Source organism: Oncorhynchus tshawytscha, linkage group LG08, assembly GCF_018296145.1.
Source record: "Oncorhynchus tshawytscha isolate Ot180627B linkage group LG08, Otsh_v2.0, whole genome shotgun sequence".
Lineage (NCBI taxonomy): Eukaryota > Metazoa > Chordata > Actinopteri > Salmoniformes > Salmonidae > Oncorhynchus > Oncorhynchus tshawytscha.
The window spans coordinates 80488703-80506329 of NC_056436.1; the positions used below are offsets into that span (position 1 = coordinate 80488703).

At 44.3% G+C, this 17627-nt stretch overlaps 1 protein-coding gene across 1 annotated transcript in view; it reads right to left on the bottom strand.

The window, feature by feature from the left end:
* The window catches only part of LOC112235203 (glutamate receptor 3), a 120536-nt gene that overhangs the window by 68527 nt on the left and 34382 nt on the right, over positions 1–17627 (bottom strand). The gene's annotated exons all lie outside the window — the stretch shown is intronic.

The window sequence follows — 17627 nt, forward strand, 5'->3', positions numbered from 1 at the left end:
TGCATCTGGAATATAAGACTGTTTAAATGGGCCTAGTGTGGCTCTAGTGCAAGGCTAAAGTGGGCTGTAAGGCTAAAATCAGATTTAAAAAATGTAACACTTTTATATTTTTTATTTATTTAACTGGGCAAATTCTTATTTACAATGACGGCCTAAACTGTCCAAACCCAGATGACACTGGGGCCAATTATGCGCCGCCCTATGGGACTCTCAATGACAGCCCTTTGTGATACAGCCTGTATTCGAATCAGGGTGTATGTAGTGATGCCTCTAGCAGTGAGATGCAGTGTCTTAGATCGCTGCGCCACTTGCGAGGACTGAATATGATCATAAGACAAGACTAGACCACAGTCCTTATATTACTAGAGCTCATGTCTGACACCTGTTAAAAGAAGAGTAAACAAGGGGGCTGTGAAAGCAGTTTCCCCTAAATAAAGGCGTGGCTATGTGATGGTTTTCCCCAAGTAAAGGTCTGGCTATGTGATGGTTTTCCCCCAAGTAAAGGTCTGGCTATGTGATGGTTTTCCCCCCTCAAAAAGGTCAAAGGCGTGGCTATGTGATGGTTTTCCCCAAGTAAAGGTCTGGCTATGTGATGGTTTTCCCCAAAGTAAAGGTCTGTCTGTGTGATGGTTTTCCCCCAAGTAAAGGTCTGGCTATGTGATGGTTTTCCGCCAAGTAAAGGTCTGGCTATGTGCTGGTTTTCCCCAAGTAAAGGTCTGGCTATGTGATGGTTTTCCCCAAGTAAAGGTCCAGCTATGTGATGGTTTCCCCCAAGTAAAGGTCTGGCTATGTGTTGGTTTTCCCCAAGTAAAGGTCTGGCTATGTGATGGTTTCCCCCAAGTAAAGGTCCGGCTATGTGATGGTTTTCCCCAAGTAAAGGTCTGGCTATGTGATGGTTTTCCACCAAGTAAAGGTCTGGCTATGTGATGGTTTTCCCCAAGTAAAGGTCCAGCTATGCGATGGTTTTCTGCAAGTAAAGGTCTGGCTATGTGATGGTTTTCCCCCAAGTAAAGGTCCGGCTATGTGATGGTTTTCCCCAAGTAAAGGTCTGGCTATGTGATGGTTTTCCCCCAAGTAAAGGCGTGGCTATGTGTTGGGTTTTCCCCAAGTAAAGGTCTGGCTATGTGATGGTTTTCCCCAAGTAAAGGTTCAGCTATGTGATGGTTTTCCCCAAGTAAAGGTCTGTCTATGTGATGTTTTCCCCAAAGTAAAGGTCTGGCTATGTGATGATTTTCCCCAAGTAAAGGTCTGTCTATGTGATGGTTTTCCCTAAGTAAAGGTCTGGCTATGTGATGGTTTTCCCCCAAGTAAAGGTCTGGCTATGTGATGGTTTTCCCCCAAGTAAAGGTCTGTCTATGTGATGATTTTCCCCAAAGTAAAGGTCTGGCTATGTGATGGTTTTCTCCCAAGTAAAGGTCTGGCTATTCAATGGTTTTCCCCAAAGTAAAGGTCCAGCTACATCATGGTTTTCCCCAAATAAAGGTCTGGCTATGTGATGGCTTTGCCCCAAGTAGTAAAGGTCTGTCTATGTGATGGTTCCCCCAAGTAAAGGTTCAGCTATGTGATGGTTTTCCCCTCAAGTAAAGGTCTGGCTACGTGATGGTTTTCCCCCAAGTAAAGGTCTGGCTATGTGATGGTTTTCCCCCAAGTAAAGGTCTGGCTATGTGATGGTGTTCCCCCAAGTAAAGGTTCAGCTATGTGATGGTTTTCCCCAAAGTAAAGGTCTATCTATGTGATGGTTTCCAAAATAAAGGTCTGTCTATGTTATTGTTTTCCCACAAATGAAGGTCTGGCTGTGTGATGGTTGCCATGATCAGCTAAACAATGGCCTTTGTCACACCCACATAACAAATCAGAGGTCTGATTCTCTAAAGAGAAGGGAGGAGAACAAGAGAGGAGAAATGTTTGAAGAGGGATGCTGCTTTTTGACAGTAAATGTGAGATAGCATGGTTTGCTTCATAATAGTTCTGGAGAAAGGAAATCAATTTGCCTGGCCTTAATTGATACATGAGGCGTGGAACACACACATCAGCAGAGATCTCTCTTCATGTGCATGACTGCCTCGACTGTGTGACGTTTCCTCGACAGTGAAGCCAAAACGGCAAACAATTAACCGCTATCTGCACCCTGTTAGAAGATAATGCACACAGACACACACACACACACACACACACCCCTGCATCTTCAGAACACCAGATACAGATATCAAACAAACAGTGAGGATGACATAATTTAGTGATTCCACTATTTGCTGCATTGCAGGGGAAAGCTAATGCTAAAGTTACAGTACTGTTGCAGGGGAAAGCTAATGCTAAAGTTACAGTACTGTTGCAGGGGAAAGCTAATGCTAAAGTTACAGTACTGTTGCAGGGGAAAGCTAATGCTAAAGTTACAGTACTGTTGCAGGGGGAAAGATAATGCTAACGTTGCAGTACTGTTGCAAGGAGGAAAGCTAATGCTAACGTTACAGTACTGTTGCAAGGAGGAAAGCTAATGCTAACGTTATTCTGTAGTACTGTTGCAAAAGGAGCTAAAGAAAATACTGTTGCAGGAGGAAAGCTAATGCTAACATTACAGTACTGTTGCAAGGAGGAAAGCCTAATGCTAACGTTATTCTGTAGTACTGTTGCAGGAAAGCGCCAACGCTAAAGATACAATACTGTTGCAGGAGGAAAGCTAATGCTAACATTACAGTACTGTTGCAAGGAGGAAAGCCTAATGCTAACGTTATTCTGTTATGTTGCAGGAAAGCGCCAACGCTAAAGATACAATACTGTTGCAGGAGGAAAGCTAATGCTAACATTACAGTACTGTTGCAAGGAGGAAAGCCTAATGCTAACGTTATTCTGTAGTACTGTTGCAGGAAAGCGCTAAAGATACAATACTGTTGCAGGACATCAAGTATTCTCTCTGGTATACAATCTGGTTTCCGCTCAGGTTATGGATGATTCACTGCAACCTTACAGGTCCTCAATAATGTCACCATTACCCTTGATTCTAAGCCATGTTGTGCTGCTATTTTTATTGACTTGGCCAAAGCTTTTGATACGGTAGAACATTCCATTCTTCTGGGCCGGCTAAGGAGTATTGGTGTCTGTGAGGGGTCTTTGGCCTGATTTGCTAACTACCTCTCTCAAAGAGTGCAGTGTATAAAGTCAGAAAATCTGCTGTCTCAGTCACTGCCTGTCACCAAGGGAGTACCCTAAGGCTCGATCCCAGGCCCTGTGCTCTTCTCAATTTATTCATAGCTCAGGCAGTAGGAAGCTCTCTCATCCATTTATATGCAGATGATACAGTCGTATAATCAGTTGGCCCCTCCCTGGACTTTGTGTTAAACGCTCTACAACAAAGCTTTCTTAGTATCCAACAAGCTTTCTCTGCCCTTAACCTTGTTCTGAACACCTCCAAAACAAAGGTCATCTGGTTTGGTAGCAAGAATGCCCCTCTCCCCACAGGTGTGATTACTACCTCTGAGGGTTTAGAGCTTGAGGTAGCCAGTCACCTCATGCAAGTACATGGGAGTATGGCTAGATGGTACACTGTCCTTCTCTCACTTGCTTTGGCAATGTTAAGATATGTTTCCCATGCCAATAAAGCCCCTTGAATTTAATTGAGAGAGTGAGTCAGCTGCAGCGGAGGAATCCCTTGTTGGAGAGCATGTTGTGGGGTAAGGGCCTTGTTCAAGGGCCCAACAGTAGTGGAATGTTTTGAGGATGTGAACCCAGCATATCAATTCCGCCTGTTTTTTTCCAGGGCTACCTACCTCAAGCTCAGTATGGGTTGTTGCCTGACTGGATCCAGATAATAAGAAAAAAGGAGCAAAAACATGCATCCACTTTGACATTCTGGGGTATAGTGGGGTATGGTGGGGTAACGTGGGGTATGGTGGGGAATGGTGGGGTATTGTGGAGTATGGTGGAGTATGGTGGGGTATGGTGGTGTATGGTGGAGTATGGTGGGGTATGGTGGGGTATGGGGTGGGGTATGTTGGGGTAACGTGGGGTATGGTGGAGTATGTTGGGGTAACGTGGGGTATGGTGGGGTATGGTGGGGTATGGTGGGGTATTGTGGGGTATGGTGGGGTATTGTGGAGTATGGTGGGGTATGGTGGGGTATGGTGGGGAATGGTGGGGTATTGTGGAGTATGGTGGGGTATGGTGGGGAATGGTGGGGTATTGTGGAGTATGGTGTGTAGGCCAGCGACACATCTCCACTTAATCCATTGTAAATGCAGGTTGTAACACAACAAGGGGAAATAATCACGGGGTGAGAATACTTTCTAAAGGCTCTGTCCATGTTCATGCAGAACAGTTAAAACACACGAAACGGAATGTTTCCCTTCACTGAGTTTACTGTATATAAAGTAGTAAAGGGTTCTTTCATCTCGTCCATAGAAACAAAATGTTCTATATACTGAAGCCCAAATAACTATTTCTAATAAGAGTGCAGTATTATCTCTACCAGACCTCTCCCCCAATCTTTCTCTCTTTCCCCCCCCTCTCTCTCGCACTCTCTCTCTCGCACTCTCGCTCTCGCACTCTCTCTCTCGCACTCTCTCTCTCGCACTCTCTCTCGCACTCTCGCTCTCGCACTCTCGCTCTCGCACTCTCTCTCGCACTCTCTCTCTCCCTCTCTCGCACTCTCTCTCGCACTCTCTCTCTCGCGCACTCTCTCTCTCGCGCACTCTCTCTCGCACTCTCTCGCGCTCTCTCTGTCTCGTGCTCCCTCTCTCGTGTGCTCCCTCTCTCGTGTGCTCCCTCTCTCGCACTCTCTCTCTCTCTCTCTCGCGCCCACTCGCTCTCTTGGCTCCATGCCTTTCTGCACAGAATAATAAAATAAGGCAAAGAGGAGGGAGGACGAGAGGAGAGGAGGAAGGGAGGTGAGGGGGGTGGTTGTTTAACCTTGAAAGCATTACTTAAATAATCCCCTCTCTCTCCTCTCACTAACCTTGTCTCTTTCTCTCCCCTGGTTAGGTATGTAGAGTCCAGTGCCATGTTTCATCTTATTAGTGCCCTCACTGAGACGGAGCTGCCTCCCTGAATGATAATGCTGGAAGGAACAGCGAGAGAGAGGGGTTGGAGGAAGGAGGGTGACATAGGGAGAGAGAGCAGAGAGAGAGGGAGGGATGGAGAAAGAGTGAGAGGGAGGAAAGAGAGCGAGAGAGTGGTAGGAAGGAAGAGAGAGAAAAAGCAGAGAGAGAGCAATAGAGAAAACGATAGAGCAGAGAAAGAGAAGGAACAAAGGGAGCAAAAGCTGTAAGCTAGAGAAAGATTTCATGTGGTACCACAGGGCCAGAACACATCAATCCTTCATTAGCCTGCTCCTTTTCCTGAAGTCATATGTATGTGAGGACACTTTGCATTTCTGAAGTCTCCCCTGCAGGCAGTTTACAGATGAGACTTTTTTTAACGGCTAGTGCAACTACAAACAGCTATGGCTACAGCTAGAGCAGAATATAGCAGAATCTGCCCCTACCCATACCGCAATACTTGAACTATACGTACTGATGGGACTTTTAACAGGGGTGCTACGTAGCTATGGCTAGAGCTACTGCTACTGCAAAAATCTAACACTTCCCCTACAGAGCAGCATATAGGTAATAATACCCATACAGAGTAGCATATAGATAACACTACCTCTACAGAGTAGTACATAGATAACACTACCACTACCCCTACAGAGCAGCATATAGATAACACTACCACTACAGAGTAGCATATAGATAACAATACCACTACCCCTACAGAGTAGTACATAGATAACACTACCACTACCCCTACAGAGCAGCATATAGATAACACTACCACTACAGAGTAGTACATAGATAACAATACCACTACCCCTACAGAGTAGTACATAGATAACACTACCACTACCTCTACAGAGTAGTACATAGATAACACTACCACTACCCCTACAGAGTAGCATATAGATAACACTACCACTACAGAGTAACATAGATAACACTACCACTACCCCTACAGAGTAGTACATAGATAACACTACCACTACCCCTACAGAGTAGTACATAGATAACACTACCACTACCCCTACAGAGTAGTACATAGATAACACTACCACTACAGAGTAGTACATAGATAACACTAACACTGCAGAGTAGCATATAGATAACACTAACACTACCACTACAGAGTAGCATATAGATAACACCAACACTACAGAGTAGTACATAGATAACACTACCACTACCCCTACAGAGTAGTACATAGATAATACTACCACTACAGAGTAGTACATAGATAACACTACCACTACAGAGTAGTACATAGATAATACTACCACTACAGAGTAGTACATAGATAACACTACCACTACAGAGTAGTACATAGATAACACTACCACTACAGAGTAGTATATAGATAACACTACCACTACAGAGTAGTATATAGATAACACTACCACTACCACTACAGAGTAGTACATAGATAACACTACCACTACAGAGTAACACATAGATAACACTACCACTACAGAGTAGTACATAGATAACACTACCACTACAGAGTAGTACATAGATAACACTACCACTACAGAGTAGCATATAGATAACACTACCACTACCACTACAGAGTAGCACATAGATAACACTACCACTACCCCTACCACTACCCTTACAGAGTAGATAACATAGCATAACACTACCACTACAGAGTAGCATATAGATAACACTACCACTACAGAGTAGCACATACATAACACTACCACTACCCCTACAGAGTAGCATATAGATAACACTACCACTACCCCTACAGAGTAGCATATAGATAACACTACCACTACCACTACAGATAACACTAACACTACAGAGCATATAGATAACACTACCACTACAGAGTAGCATATAGATAACACTACCACTACCACTACAGAGTAGCATATAGATAACACTAACACTACCACATAGATAACACTACCACTACAGAGTAGCATATAGATAACACTACCACTATCCATACAGAGTAGTACATAGATAACACTACCACTACAGATAGCACTAGATAACACTACCACTACAGAGTAGCACATAGATAACACTACCACTACAGAGTAGTACATAGATAACACTACCACTACAGAGTAGCATACCACTACAGATAACATAGATAACACTACCACTACCACTACAGAATAGCATATAGATAACACTACCACTACCACTATAGAGTAGCATATAGATAACACTACCACTACAGAGTAGTATATAGATAACACTACCACTACAGAGTAGTACATAGATAACACTACCACTACAGAGTAGCACATAGATAACACTACCACTACCCTTACAGAGTAGCATATAGATAACACTACCACTACAGAGTAGTACATAGATAACACTACCACTACCACTACCCCTACAGAGCGGCATATAGATAACACTACCATTACCTCTAAAGAGTACATAGATAACACTACCACTACCACTACAGAATAGCATATAGATAACACTACCACTACCCCTACAGAGTAGCATATAGATAACACCAACACTACAGAGTAGCATATAGATAACACTAACACTACAGAGTAGTACATAGATAACACTACCCCTACAGAGTAGCATATAGATAACACTACCACTACCACTACAGAGTAGCATATAGATAACACTAACACTACAGAGTAGTACATAGATAACACTACCACTACAGAGTAGTACATAGATAACACTACCACTACCACTACCCCTACAGAGTAGCACATAGATAACACTACCACTACAGAGTAGCACATAGATAACACTACCACTACAGAGTAGCATATAGATAACACTACCACTACAGAGTAGTATATAGATAACACTACCACTACAGAGTAGCATATAGATAACACTACCACTACAGAGTAGCATATAGATAACACTACCACTACAGAGTAGCACATAGATAACACTACCACTACAGAGTAGTACATAGATAACACTACCACTACAGAATAGCATATAGATAACACTACCATTACCCCTAAAGAGTAGTACATAGATAACACTACCACTACCACTACAGAATAGCATATAGATAACACTACCACTACCGCTACAGAGTAGCATATAGGTAACACTACCACTACCCCTACAGAGTAGCATATAGATAACACTACCACTACCCCTACAGAGTAGCATATAGATAACACTACCACTACAGAGTAGCATATAGATAACACTACCACTACAGAGTAGCACATAGATAACACTACCACTACCCCTACAGAGTAGCATATAGATAACAATACCACTACCCCTACAGAGTAGCATATAGATAACACTAACAATACAGAGTAGCATATAGATAACACTACCACTACAGAGTAGTACATAGATAACACTACCACTACCACTACCCCTACAGACTAGCATATAGATAACACTACCACTACCCCTAGAGCAGAGCAGCATATAGATCATATAGACTACCACTACCCCTACAGAGCAGCATATAGATAACACTACCACTACAGAGTAGTACATAGATAACACTACCACTACCACTACCCCTACAGAGTAGCATATAGATAACACTACCACTACCCCTATAGAGCAGCATATAGATCAGACTACCACTACCCCTACAGCATATAGATAACTACTACCCCTACAGAGTAGTACATAGATAACACTACCACTACAGAGTAGCACATAGATAACTACACCACTACAGAGTAGCATATAGATAACACTACCAGTACAGAGTAGCATATAGATAACACTACCACTACCACTACAGAGTAGCATATAGATAACACTACCACTACCACTACAGAGCAGCATATAGTACATAGATATAGATAACACTACCACTACCCCTACAGAGCAGCATATAGATAATACTACCCCTACAGAGCAGCATATAGATAATACTACCACGACCCCTATAGAGTAGTACATAGATAACACTACCACTACCCCTACAGAGCAGCATATAGATAACACTACCACGACCCCTATAGAGTAGTACATAGATAACACTACCACTATCCCTACAGAGCAGCATATAGATAATACTACCCCTACAGAGCAGCAAATACAGTGGGGCAAAAAAGTATTTATTCAGCCACCAATTGTGCAAGTTCTCCCACTTAAAAAGATGAGAGAGGCCTGTAATTTTCATCATAGGTACACTTCAACTATGAGAGACAAAATGAGAGAAAAAAAATCCAGGAAATCACATTGTAGGATTTTTTATGAATTTATTTGCAAATTATGGTGGAAAATAAGTATTTGGTCAATAACAAAAGTTTATCTCAATACTTTGTTATATAACCTTTGTTGGCAATGACAGGTCAAACGTTTTCTGTAAGTCTTCACAAGGTTTTCACACACTGTTGCTGGTATTTTGGCCCATTCCTCCATGCAGATCTCTTCTAGAGCAGTGATGTTTTGGGGCTGTTGCTGGGCAACATGGACTTTCAACTCCCTGCAAAGATTTTCTATGGGGTTGAGTTCTGGAGACTGGCTAGGCCACTCCAGGACCTTGAAATGCTTCTTACAAAGCCACTCCTTCATTGCCCGGGCGGTGTGTTTGGGATCATTGTCATGCTGAAAGACCCAGCCACGTTTCACATTCAATGCCCTTGCTGATGGAAGGAGGTTTTCACTCAAAATCTCACGATACATGGCCCCATTCATTCTTTCCTTTACACGGATCAGTCGTCCTGGTCCCTTTGCAGAAAAACAGCGCCAAAGCATGATGTTTCCACCCCCATGCTTCACAGTAGGTATGGTGTTCTTTGGATGCAACTCAGCATTCTTTGCCCTCCAAACACGACGAGTTGAGTTTTGACCAAAAAGTTATATTTTGGTGTCATCTGACCATATGACATTCTCCCAAACTTCTTCTGGATCATCCAAATGCTCTCTAGCAAACTTCAGACGGGCCTGGACATGTACTGGCTTAAGCAGGGGGACACGTCTGGCACTGCAGGATTTGAGTCCCTGGCGGCGTAGTGTGTTACTGATGGTAGGCTTTGTTACTTTGGTCCCAGCTCTCTGAAGGTCATTCACTAGGTCCCCCTGTGTGGTTCTGGGATTTTTCTCACCGTTCTTGTGATCATTTTGACCCCACGGGGTGAGATCTTGCGTGGAGCCCCAGATCGAGGGAGATTATCAGTGGTCTTGTATGTCTTCCATTTCCTAATAATTGCTCCCACAGTTGATTTCTTCAAACCAAGCTGCTTACCTATTGCAGATTAAGTCTTCCCAGCCTGGAGTAGGTCTACAATTTTGTTTTTGGTGTCCTTTGACAGCTCTTTGGTCTTGGCCATAGTGGAGTTTGGAGTGTGACTGTTTGCGGTTGTCGACAGGTGTCTTTTATACTGATAACTAGTTCAAACAGGTGCCATTAATACAGGTAATGAGTGGAGGACAGAGGATCCTCTTAAAGAAGTTACAGGTCCGTGAGAGCCCGAAATCTTGCTTGTTTGTAGGTGACCAAATAGTTACTTCCCAGCATAATTTGCAAATAAATTCATTAAAAATCCTACAATGTGATTTTCTGGATTTATTCAATTTTGTCTTTCATAGTTGAAGTGTACCTATGATGAAAATTACAGGCCTCTCTCATCTTTTTAAGTGGGAGAACTTGCACAATTGGTGGCTGACTAAATACTTTTTTGCCCCACTATAGATAACACTATCCCTACAGAGCAACATATAGCTAACACTACTACTACCCCTACAGAGCAGCATATAGACAACACTACCCCTACTGCTAGAGAGCAGAAAAAGGTTCTCTGAAAGGCTCTTAAAATGGTGTGTGTGTGTGTGTGTGTGTGTGTGTGTGTGTGTGTGTGTGTGTGTGTGTGTGTGTGTGTGTGTGTGTGTGTGTGTGTGTGTGTGTGGGATCCTTATGGGATAGTAAAACAAGGAACATTTGGACAATTGGGAACATTCCGCTGGTCCCCACAAGGACAAAGGCTTCCAGCTAACCACAGCCAGCCAGATGCTACAGGCAGTTTTTGTTGTTTCCAGAAATGACTTACATTTGTTGTGATTTAAATTTGATGTATTTGCTAATTAAAAATCACAATACAACCATGTGGACATGATGCATTTACAACAATTGAGAAGGACACAACAAAAGTGATAAACCCAGTAATTTATAGTTTAAGTAGACTGATGATATATTGATAATGCCCAAAAATAGCCTATATTTTTGCCATTGATTTAATATACAGTAGTATATACACTACCGTTCAAAAGTTTGGAGTCACAAAGAAATGTCCTTGTTTTTGAAAGAAAAGCACATTTCTTATCCATTAAAATAACACAAAACACCAGTCTCAGCGTCAACAGTGAAGAGGTGACTCTGGGATGCTGGCCTTCTAGGCAGAGTTCCTCTGTCCAGTCTAAACGTCAACAGTGAAGAGGCGACTCTGGGAAGCTGGCCTTCTAGGCAGAGTTCCTCTGTCCAGTCTCAGCATCAACAGTGAAGAGGCGACTCTGGGAAGCTGGCCTTCTAGGCAGAGTTCCTCTGTCCAGTCTAAACGTCAACAGTGAAGAGGCGACTCTGGGATGCTGGCCTTCTAGGCAGAGTTCCTCTGTCCAGTCTCAGCATCAACAGTGAAGAGGTGACTCTGGGATGCTGGCCTTCTAGGCAGAGTTCCTCTGTCCAGTGTCTGTGTTCTTTTGCCCATCTTACTCGTTTCTTTTTATTGGCCAGTCTGAGATATGGCTTTTTCTTTGCAACTCTGCCTAGAAGGCCAGCATCCCGGAGTCACCTATTCACTGTTGAAGTAACTGTTGAAGTTGAGATGGGTGTTTTGAGGGTACTATTTAATTAATGAAGCTGCCAGTTGAAGACTTGTGAATCTGTTTCTCAAACTAGACACTTGTCCTGTACCTGTCCTCTTGCTCAGTTGTGCACCGGGGCCCACTCTTTCTATTCTTGTTAGAGACAGTTTGCGCTGTTCTGTGGAAGGGAGTAGTACACAGCAATGTACAAGATCTTCAGTTTCTTGGCAATTTCTCGCATGGATTAGCCTTCATTTCTCAGAACAAGAATAGACTGATGTGTTTCAGAAGAAAGGTCTTTGTTTCTGGCCATTTTGAGCCTGTAATCGAACCCACAAATGCTGATGCTCCAGATACCCAACTATTTCAAATTAGGCCAGTTTTATTGCTTCTTTCAGCACAACAGTTATCAGCAGTGCTAACATAATGGCAAAAGGGTTTTCTAATTATCAATTAGCACTTTAAAATGATAAACTTGGATTAGCTAACACAACGTGCCATTGGAACACAGGAGTGATGGTTGCTGATAATGGGCCTCTATACGCCTATGTAGATATTCCATTAAAAATAAGTTGTTTCCAGCTACAATAGTCAATTACAACATTAGCAATGTCTACACTGTATTATTGATCATTTTTATGTTATTTTAATGGACAAAAAAATTGCTTTTCTTTCAAAAACCAGGACATTTCTATATGACCCCAAATTTCTGAACGGTAGTGTGTATTTGTTTCAGGCAATACAAAACGGGTCCTTTCTAGAGATAAATGCCCCTCCCTAAACTGCCTCGCCCACTTCAGGAAGTGCTGATCACTATGTACCGTAGGTGGTGGCATCCCTTAAACACCACAGAAGAAACCAAAATGCCGCAAAAGGAGATGGCGGTTTTGAGAGAAATGGCAGAAGCAGTGCTGGTGATAGAGGAAACGAGGTGGTGACAGAGGAAACGAGGTGGTGACAGAGGAAACGAGGTGTTGACAGAGGAAACGAGGTGGTGACAGAGGAAACGAGGTGGTGACAGAGGAAACGAGGTGGTGACAGAGGAAACGAGGTGGTGACAGAGGAAATGAGGTGGTGACAGAGGAAACGAGGTGGTGACAGAGGAAACGAGGTGGTGACAGAGGAAACGAGGTGTTGACAGAGGAAACGAGGTGTTGACAGAGGAAACAAGGTGGTGACAGAGGAAACGAGGTGGTGACAGAGGAAACGAGGTGTTGACAGAGGAAACGAGGTGTTGACAGAGGAAACGAGGTGTTGACAGAGGAAACGAGGTGGTGACAGAGGAAACGAGGTGGTGACAGAGGAAACGGGGTGGTGATAGAGGAAACGAGGTGGTGACAGAGGAAACGAGGTGGTGACAGAGGAAACGAGGTGGTGACAGAGGAAACGAGGTGGTGATAGAGGAAACGAGGTGGTGACAGAGGAAACGAGGTGGTGACAGAGGAAATGAGGTGGTGACAGAGGAAACGAGGTGGTGACAGAGGAAACGAGGTGGTGATAGAGGAAACGAGGTGGTGACAGAGGAAACGAGGTGGTGACAGAGGAAACGAGATGGTGACAGAGGAAACGAGGTGATGATAGAGGAAACGAGGTGGTGACAGAGGAAACGAGGTGGTGACAGAGGAGGTGGTGATAGAGGAACGAGGTGGTGACAGAGGAAACAAGGTGGTGATAGAGGAAACGAGGTGGTGACAGAGGAAACGAGGTGGTGATAGAGGAAACGAGGTGGTGATAGAGGAAACGAGGTGGTGACAGAGGAAACGAGGTGGTGACAGAGGAAACGAGGTGGTGATAGAGGAAACGAGGTGGTGACAGAGGAAACGAGGTGATGATAGAGGAAACGAGGTGGTGACAGAGGAATAGAGGAAACGAGGTGGTGATAGAGGAAACGAGGTGGTGATAGAGGAAACGAGGTGGTGACAGAGGAAACGAGGTGGTGACAGAGGAAACGAGGATGCATTGTGAGAAGTGGAATCAAGCTGTGGTGTGATGTTTATTTTATGTGTCAAAAGAACAAAAGGAGAAAGCTCTGTGGATGTACAAATGAATCGACACATTAAGTGGAATTCTATGATTATCGGAGTAGGGCCGTGATAAAAATGGTCATATCTGGCGTCTCGATGGAGATTGAGGCTTCATGGTTTAAGATGAACATGCCAGGAATAGTTGATTCAAGTCGATTAACACACACGTTTATTAATGGATAGAAGGAGGAAAGTCTTTTAGTATTATTGCTGAACAATATCTCCCAACCCATGTAAAGATTGGATATATGAGATATGCGGTGGGATCTGATGTACAAAAGCTACTTTAATGTCATCAATGTAAAAAGTTTGGCCACGTGTCAAGTATCAAGAGTCTGAGGATGAATGTTAGGGTGTGGCCTGTTAGGGTGTGGCCTGTTAGGGTGTGGCCTGTTAGGGTGTGGCCTGTTAGGGTGTGGCCTGTGTCACGAACCGGCTGGAAGTTCGTAACAAAAGGGAGACAACGTGGAGATAAAGAATAACAATTAACAATGGTGTGTGTAGTCAGTAGTCAGTAGTGTAAGTGAGTGGTTGCGTGTATACATATGATAATGAGGGGTGTTAAAAGGTACCAACGCAAACAAACAAAACATCCACAAAAATGCCAAAACCAAAATCTGTAAGTGAAAGAGAAAGATTTTGGCAAGACAGAGTGGTAGGGTCGTCACACCTGTTAGGGTGGAGGAGGTCAAAGTAGGAAGGATGAGGGCTGTTGAGAAGGTCTCCTATGCAGAGGCAGTGAACATTGTCAAAGCAGCGAGTAAAGATAATGAAGCTAAGGTAGTGGATTCCCAACAAGCTGTGAAGGTCAGTCATTTGAGAGATCCTGAAACGCTAATTGTGAAGAAGGTTGATTTTGTTGTGTTTATTGCGCAGGTGGTGATAATTGTACAGGAAAAACGAACAAAAAAATGTAAGAAACTGGAAGTCATTGAAAAAGCGACTAAAAGGGTCTTGGATCTCCAGGATTCACGGCTGAATCAAGGAATACTGTCTGAAGATGCTTCCCCGTCTCAGGCCCCAGAGCCTGTAGGGATCTCAGTACATTTGACTAAATAAAGGAGTACATTGACTTTTGTTTTCTTTTTTAGAATAATATGAGTGTTTTTTGTGTATATTTAAGAAAAATATTTACAATTACATTTTTTCATTCAAATATCTCAGGTTTTGAGTGCTTGAAGCATCACTACAGCCCCGGAGTCGATCCGGGTTTGATCCCAGGCCTTGACAAGAAGACCCATGAGGCGGCGCACAATTGGCTCATTATTTGGCCGGCCGGGATTTCCTTGTCTCACTGCGCTCTAGCGACTCCTTGTGGCGGGGCGGTCGCGAGTTGTACGGTGTTTCTGGCGACACATTGGTGCGGCTGGCTTCTGAGTTATTGAGCAATGTGTCAAGAAGCAGTGTGGCTTGGCAGGGTCATGTTTCGGAGGACACACATCGACCTTCGCCTTTCCCAAATCCGTACGGGAGTTGCAGCGATGGGACAAGACTGCAACTACTATCACGAAATTTGGTAGAAAATGGGGTAAAAATGGGGTAAAAAGTAAAAAAATAAATAAAAATAACATACCTGTTAACAAAAGATACTGACCCTACCATTAAGCTTGTTCACACTGAGCTGCACTGGGGTCAGAATGCAATCATGGTAACATTAAGACACCGTGGAGCTGGCGCAATATATGGGCCAGAAAAAATACCTACATAAAAACTTGCACATCTCTCTTTGGTGTAGCCTTAAACATCATGGTCTGTAATTGTTTTTAGGAGTGTGACGGTGATTAAGTGCTCTTTGTTTCTTCCTATATGTCAGGATAAAATACTTTTGCTGCGCCATATGGGAACAGTGGATGACCAAATGCTTGAGATGAATAACAAGACGAATACTTTGTTAGCCTATCAACAGACCAATGGGTCAGAGATTTGTCCTTGCCTGATGATATCAAATCTCCTGCTCGAGGACCGAAACCTGGAAGTGCTGGAGACCATGCTGAGAAATGACACCAAGCTACTGGAGGACCGGCAAGACCTGTAGCTACTGGAGACCATACTGATCCAAGACACCGAGCTGCTGGAGGACAGGCAAGAACCTGGAGCTGCTGGAGACCATGCTGATCCAAGACACCAAGCTACTGGAGGAGAGGCAAGACCTGTAGCTACTGGAGGCCAATGCTGATCCAAGACACCGAGCTGCTGGAGGACAGGCAAGAACCCGGAGCTGCTGGATGCCAATGCTGATCCAAGACACCGAGCTGCTGGAGGACAGGCAAGAACCCGGAGCTGCTGGAGACCACGCTGAGCAAGGACACTGAGCTGCTGGAGGACAGGCAAGACCCGGTATTGCTGGAGGCCACGCTGAGCCAGGACACTGAGCTGCTGGAGGACAGGCAAGAACCCGGAGCTGCTGGAGACCACGCTGAGCCAGGACACTGAGTTGCTGGAGACCACGCTGATCCAAGACACTGAGCTGCTGGAGACCACTCTGAGCCAGGACACTGAGCTGCTGGAGACCACGCTGATACAGGACTCCGAGCTGCTGGAGGCCACGCTGAGCCAGGACACTGAGCCTCTGGAGGACAGGCAAGAACCCGGAGCTGCTGGAGACCACGCTGAGCCAGGACACTGAGTTGCTGGAGGACAGGCAAGACCCGGTATTGCTGGAGACCATGCTGAGCCAGAACACCGAGCTGCTGGAGACCACGATGAGCCAGGACACCGAGCTGCTGGAGACCACGCTGAGCCAGGACACCGAGCTGATGGAGACCACGTTGAGCCAGGACACCGAGCTGCTGGAGACCACGATGAGCCAGGAAACCGAGCTGATGGAGACCACGTTGAGCCAGGAAACCGAGCTGATGGAGACCACGATGAGCCAGGACACCGAGCTGATGGAGACCACGCTGAGCCAGGACACCGAGCTGATGGAGACCAGGAGCCAGGACACCGAGCTGCTGGAGACCACGTTGAGCCAGGACACTGAGCTGCTGGAGACCACCATGAGCCAGGACACCGAGCTGATGGAGAGACTTGAATTGACTAGATTTATTTGTCATGCCCATTGATCGAAGGAAACAGGACCTTTTTATATGATATTTTTTACAAACAAAATAATTTACAGAAGATAATGTAAATACTTCATGGAAATCACAAACTGTTAATCAAATGGAGATGTAAATAATACAAATACATTTAAAAAATATATATAGTGAAAGGAAGTATGCACGCCTCTGGCCTGACGCTGACTGACCACTGATAGGTTCACCGTTCGGGAGTAGGGCGTGTGGGCTGTGTGAGGATAACAGCACGTGAACAGCAGAAGCACGGCTGCCACTTAACATCTTGGGTGCCCCGTGAATGAACCGATGGGCAGAAAAGATGTGGCACAGCGCTCGACCACTCTGGAGGGACGCCGGCCTCTCGAATGCTCATTGCTAACCGGGAAGTTAAGGCCGTTCTCCAGAATTAGGTGTATCTGTATCGGTATCCCCATTACATACAGCGCCTTGCAAAAGTATTCATCCTCTTCGCGTTTTTCATATTTTGTTGCATTACAACCTGTAATATAAATAGATTTTTGGGGGATTTCATGTAATTGACAAACACAAAATAGTTCAAATTGGTCAAAACAATTACTTATTTAAAAAAATATGTGGTGTGTGTGTATGCATTCACCCCCTTTGCTATGAAGCCCCTAAATAAGATCTGGTGCAACCAATTACCTTCAGAAGTCACATAATTAGTTAAATAAAGTCCACCTGTGCGCAATCTAAGTGTCACATGATCTGTCACATGATCTCAGTATATATCCCAGAGTCTGCAACACCACCAAACAAGTGGCACCATAAAGACAAAG